The sequence below is a fragment of the Panthera leo genome, chromosome B4, assembly GCF_018350215.1.
Source record: "Panthera leo isolate Ple1 chromosome B4, P.leo_Ple1_pat1.1, whole genome shotgun sequence".
Taxonomy (NCBI): Eukaryota; Metazoa; Chordata; class Mammalia; order Carnivora; family Felidae; genus Panthera; species Panthera leo.
The window spans coordinates 38875102-38881175 of record NC_056685.1 but is presented as its reverse complement, the minus strand read 5'-3'; positions in this window follow the sequence as shown (position 1 = coordinate 38881175).

The window sequence follows — 6074 nt, the reverse complement described above, 5'->3', positions numbered from 1 at the left end:
ACTGGGCCTCATTCTTGGCCTGCTGAGCCCGGTTTTACCAAAGACTTCTGCGAAGCCAGTTTATCAAGAATCCCCTTACCTTTAGTATCTAATCAAGCTCCTCTTCCTCCACCCTTGGTATTTAATGGAGCTCCTCTTCCCCCTCAACCTTGATATCTAACCAACTTCCTGTTAATAAGTTTCCATTCCCTCCCTCGCCCTGACCCCTGGCAATAAACCCTATTGGTGCCTGTTGTACTTGGAGTTGAATTCAGTCTCTCTGACACATTGCAATAGTCTTGACCCCAGTTGCAATGGTCTTAAGGTTCCCCTGTCATTTTTGAAGAGCATCTGGTGAATAATGTTTCTTTTACAGCTTTCAGGGTCTTGAGAGAGCTACTTAACCTCTCTCTCAGTTATATGATAAGTAAAATGGGATAACAGGTAAAGCTTACTCGTGTTAGCTTTACAATGACAAAGTTTAATGATGTTAACTTTTACATTGTTTTCCATGCATTTTTACTTAACTTCTCATATATGATAATGCATTTCTCCCCAATTATATATGAAAAGTTGGGTTTAAAGAACTTAAGTGATGCATGGGATTTATAGGCACACATTTCAAATGTTTTACATGTGTGATCACATTTGTCTCTCAGAACAACTCTGAGGTAAACAGGGTATCTTCACTTAAGATACAAGGAATCTGGCCTAGAGAGAAACTAAGCAATTATTCTAGGCTTACAGTTGGTCAGTGGTGACACAGGACTGATTCGGAGATTTTCAAACCTGCCTACACATTGGAATCATCTAGCACCTTTTGAGTGCCGCACCCCAGAAAATTAAATCTGAACTTCTGCAGGAAGGATCCAGGCATCGGTATTTTTTTTTTTTTAATCCCCAAATGTTTCCACTGTACAGCCAGCTTTGAGAACTAGAACTTTAAAACAGTGCTTCTCGAACTTGAATGGGCATACAAATAACCTGGGGATCATCTTAAAATAAGATTCTGATTTAGTAGATTGGGAATGGAGGCCAAATTCAGCATCCCTAGCAAGATCCCAGGGAACAGTCAGTTTTGGAATGAGAGAGGAGGGATAATTCAGAGTTCTAAAAGGGGGCCCAAATTACCATAGGGATACATTGCCTACACATAGTAGGTAGTTCATATAAATGTTCTGAATGCCTGAATGAATGAAGCAGTCCAACAGATTCTCCTGGAAGTTTGAACTAGAAAAAGGAAATTAATTAGGTAGAGAAACCATAAGATTTAACTATAAGGGAGCATGCAGATTGAAGCTATGAAGAAACAAACCACAAATAATACAAGCTTGAGAACAGATTTACAGAGTAGGGAGTAAGAACAGGCAAAGGTAATGGAAGAAATCAGAAAGAGAAAAAAAAAAAAAAAGACAGAAGTAGACATAAGTGTGTAACACGGAGACTACCTGGCCCCTAGTCCCACAGGCTGCCATAATACCAGATACTTTGAAGGTTCTATTTTTACAATAAAATCTCTTTCTCTTTAAGGTAGTCTGAGTACATTTCTTTTTTTTTTTTTTTTTTTTAACATTTATTTTTGAGAGACAGAGAGACAGAGCACAAGCAGGGAAGGGGCAGAGAAAGAGAGAGAGACAGAATCTGAAGCAGGCTCCAGGCTCTGAGCTGTCAGCACAGAGCCGGACACGGAGCTCAAACCCACAAACTGTGAGATCATGACATAAAGTAAGTACTGACCATGTTTCATTCTCTCCCTGGCTCCTATCAAAATGTTTAAAAGACAATGAGACTAAATTAAAATTTATTAAATGAATGAATGAGGTATATTTGTTATGATCAATTTGTCAAATGAATCATACATCTAAAAAATTAGCTGATGAATGGGAGAGTATTAATCTAGGAGAAATTTAGAAAATTATAAAGCACCAATATTAACATAAAGAATTTTCCAAGAAATGTGCATAAAAAGAATGTTTCATAAACTTTAAGAATCAGAAAAAGAAAATAGGTGAGAGATGAGGATCCTGGAAAGAATGGACATAATCTTGCATTATTCACTCAACAGTTCTGGAATTGCTCTTCAGCTTCTAAAATGAACAAGGAATTTGTTTAAATTTTGTTTTGCTAGAAGTTTTAAATAACCACTGATATACTTTTGTTGGCAACCTATCAAATCACATATGCTCCCCCCCCTTTTTTTAATGAAAAATAGTGCTTTGTTATGGTATGGCATATGACGGAATTCTGAATTAGGATCAGCCAAGGTATGCTGAGGTAACAAATTAACCCTGAAGTTTGCCATGGCTTAACACATAATAATAGTTTCTCTGTCATGTAACATGTCTAACATGGATCAGAAAGGGGCTTTGTTCCACGTAGTTACTCAGAGATTATGGCTGACAGACATCAGTTGCAACACATAGATTCATGATTCCTGGGGCAGGAGAGGAGAACAACTGAAGGTCTTGAACCAGTTCTTAGATGCTTCCTCCATGCATTGTCCAGAGCTATTGACATGGCCCTATTTAACTGCAAATGTGACAGGAAATGTGGGGAACACATAAAGGCCTGCAAGTGGACAATGCCATAAATACTGTGCATGTTGGCGTATCCCAGGATTCTGCCCTTAGCTCTCTTTTTCTCCTTAACTATGCAGTCTCCTAGGTGATCCTATCCAGTGTATAGATGTTATTTATTTCTCTAGTCTGCAAGTTCCCCCAATCTCCACCTACATTTGTCCAGTTACCCACCCAGCATCTTCACTTGGAGCTCCAACAGGCCTCTGGGGCTAACTTTTCCCACACAGAATCTTTAATGTTTACCTCCTAAGACCACTCACTCCTCAAGTTTTTCTCATCTCATGGCAGTACCCAGTTGCCCATGTAATCCTTGATTCTATACCTTAACCTAACACTCCCCATCAAATTCACCACAAATTCCTGTAGCCTCTGTAATGCAGGGAGTGCTGGACTTTTAGTCATGTTTTCAAATAAAGATTTAATTATAGTCTTCACTGAAGATGCGCCAAGTGTGAAAGGGCTTGATCTACTCAGAATGTAAGATCAGGGAGGAAAGAGAGCATGGGTTTCCCAGGCACTTAAATACTTTCAACAATAGCATTAAGGGTGAAATTAATTATACTGGTACCAAATGCTGGCCTGTTGGTTAATAGGAGTCATGAAATTTCTATTCTTCTTGTTTATAAGTTTTTTAACTAAAGGGTTTTTCTTTTCTTATTCTGAGATTAACACTAAAAGTAATAGACTTATATCTACAGTACTTCAAAGATCTTTGAAGATGCACATCTTTGAAACTTTAGAGACTCATTTTTGTCATCTAGTCCGTGGTCGTTTTGTGTAAATGTCTCATGTGTGCTCATGAAGAATATGGGTTCACTCGTCATTGGATGCAAAGCTCTTTGCATGTCTAATTAAGTTTATTTATTGTGTTGTTCAAATCTTCATAAGTCAATACATAAATCTAAAACTTAAAAAAAATTTCTATGGGGTTTATCACCAAGTTATGTGTTGAGTCCATCACTCTTCCCTCTTCCTTGTGACCTTACTACATCCTGTCCTGAGCTTCGTTGTCTCTTGCCCGGATGATTGTGAGAGCTTGTTAACACAGCTCTGCTGCCTGTGCTCTTGTATACCATACACCGTCTCCTACTCAGCTGCCAAAGTGATGTCTTTATAATCACATCGTGCCAGCCCCTTGCTGGAAAATTCTCTAATGGAGTCTTATCGCCACTAGAATAAAGTCCCACCTCCTTATCCAACCTCCCACAAGGCCAAGGTGACTTGGGTCCCCTCTAGATCTCTAAACTCATTTCCCTATTCACTCCCCCTCCCCACCAAGCTCCAGCTATAATGCTTCTCTCTGTTCCTAGACCATGACATGCTCACTCATGTCTCAGGGTCCTTCCATTTTTTGTTACTTCTGCTTACAAAGTTCTTTCCCAAGACATTGAGTGCTTTTCTCCTTCTCAGCTTCCCAATCCTAACTCAAGTCACCTCATCAAGAGGGCTTCCCTCAAGCAAAGTAGCCTGCCAGTCACCATCTATCATCGTATTTTATCTGGAACTATATCATTTATTCACTGTTTTTACAGGTTTATCACCTGTCTCTGCTAGAATATAAATTCCTTGAGGCTAGGGACTATCATGTTCTTTTTCATGTCTTCAGTGCCTAGAACAGTGCCAGACACAATTTACGAACTCAATCAATATTTGCCATCATTGGAAATCATGTTCCTAAAGAATATCTAATAATATGGTAACATTCCCCTGATAGGTGAATAAATGGAAGGTGGGGGCGGTGGCGGGAAGGTTAAGATAGAAAACTATTCACTGAGACTGATTTTATAAGAAAAAATTCAGGCATTTAAAAAAAGACAAGAAGAAACATGTTATTTGTGTCAAAGATTTCTCTAGGCAATATTTATAATGTTAAAAATTCTTGTGCTCTTTTATTACTAAAGGATTTTTTTCCATAAATATATGTGAGAGGTCTTTCACAAAGAAAATTATTCAGAGGGCGGATGAGAGAGAATGTATATATTGTTCTTTGTATGTAGCCACTCACATGCTAAGGCAAGCCAATTTAGTATTATTACCATTTAATAGAGTAGAGCTGAATATTCAAAAAGAAATCTGAGTTGATGGGTATGTGTATTCTTGATTTATTCTGTTTACTTTTACAGACTTTGGCTCTGATTATGTCACTTTATGATTCTAAGATAAAGTTCTTTAAGACGAGAATAGAGACAAGAAAATTTTAAGACTAAAACTGGACAGACAAAACTGACATCAGATACCAGTACAAACTGAGAGACTCCAGGACCAACTGAGAATTGTGGTTTTGCAATTACCCAAGTTATTTCTAACAACACTACTTTGCTTTGTCCCACTATTGCTTTCAAGTTGGAAATTATAGTGGTTTATGCAAATTTAATAAAAGAGAAAGTCTTCAACTTTTACTGGCAGGGATTTTCTTGCACCACCCACTGTCATAATTGATTACATGCTGTACCCTGATGGAAACACAGAATTTCTAGGCCAACACAAAATCACAAATACATGGTAAACCATCTGCTTTGTCCAGTGACTGAGAAATAATAATGTGACCGATGATCCGAGTGAGAAGGGGCTGCCAGTCCAACTGTGCCCAGTCCTCCATCAGCTTGATGTCTGAAGGTGGAGGGAGATTTGTTTTGGCAGCCGCTCTGCCAGCATCTGACATCTGTCACCCATAGTTCTCCATTATTGCTCGTTCCAAAAAATCATATCTGTCAGTCAAATAGCTTTTCTACTGATGGACAGTCGAAGGATGCCTTCTCAGCCTGACGTGCTTCTGGGGAACTCCCCTTTATTTGAATACATGTATCCACTAATCCCTTTTCATGCCTTGCCTTTGAGCCTGTCACTTAGTGGGGAAAAGAAGTCTCCCCAAGCCCAAGTTCATTGCTATTTGGAAGAATGGCAGCAGCACGGAGGGGATACAATGAAGGTTATAAATGCTTACAGTTTCACTGCTATGGTATCAAGAGTACTCTCCTCTAGCAGGATCCACAGAAAAACAACATTTCCCCCTCCACCACTGACCTTTTGAAAAATTAACATATGCATATATAACACCTTTAAAAACAATTCACACAGTATTGATGTGTTTGCATGTATCGGACTAGCCCATTCTTGTTCTTGCTGTGTAGTACACTTTACATAGACTGCCTCACTTAATCCTCTTAATCCAGCGAGGTCTCCTGTTTTATAAAAGAACAGTCTCAGAGCTCATACAGTGGCAGCCTTGGGATCCAAAGGCAGATCTTCTTGCTTAAGTGAGACTCTTTCCACTATGGCACCCTGACTCTCCCCATCACAATACACATGACAGTCTGTATGAAACATACAAATGTATGGTACAGTCAGTAGTACTCCAGGCAAATAGGAAGTACTAGGGAGGTGGCGAGTGGGAAGGTCAAGGCTCTTGCTTTTGCCACAGCCTGGACAAAATGCTAAGAAAAAGAGAAGACTTAGGACCCTAAAATCTTGGTCTCTTGGTCCTAGTATCTAGAAAGATGTAGAGTGTGAAGCAAG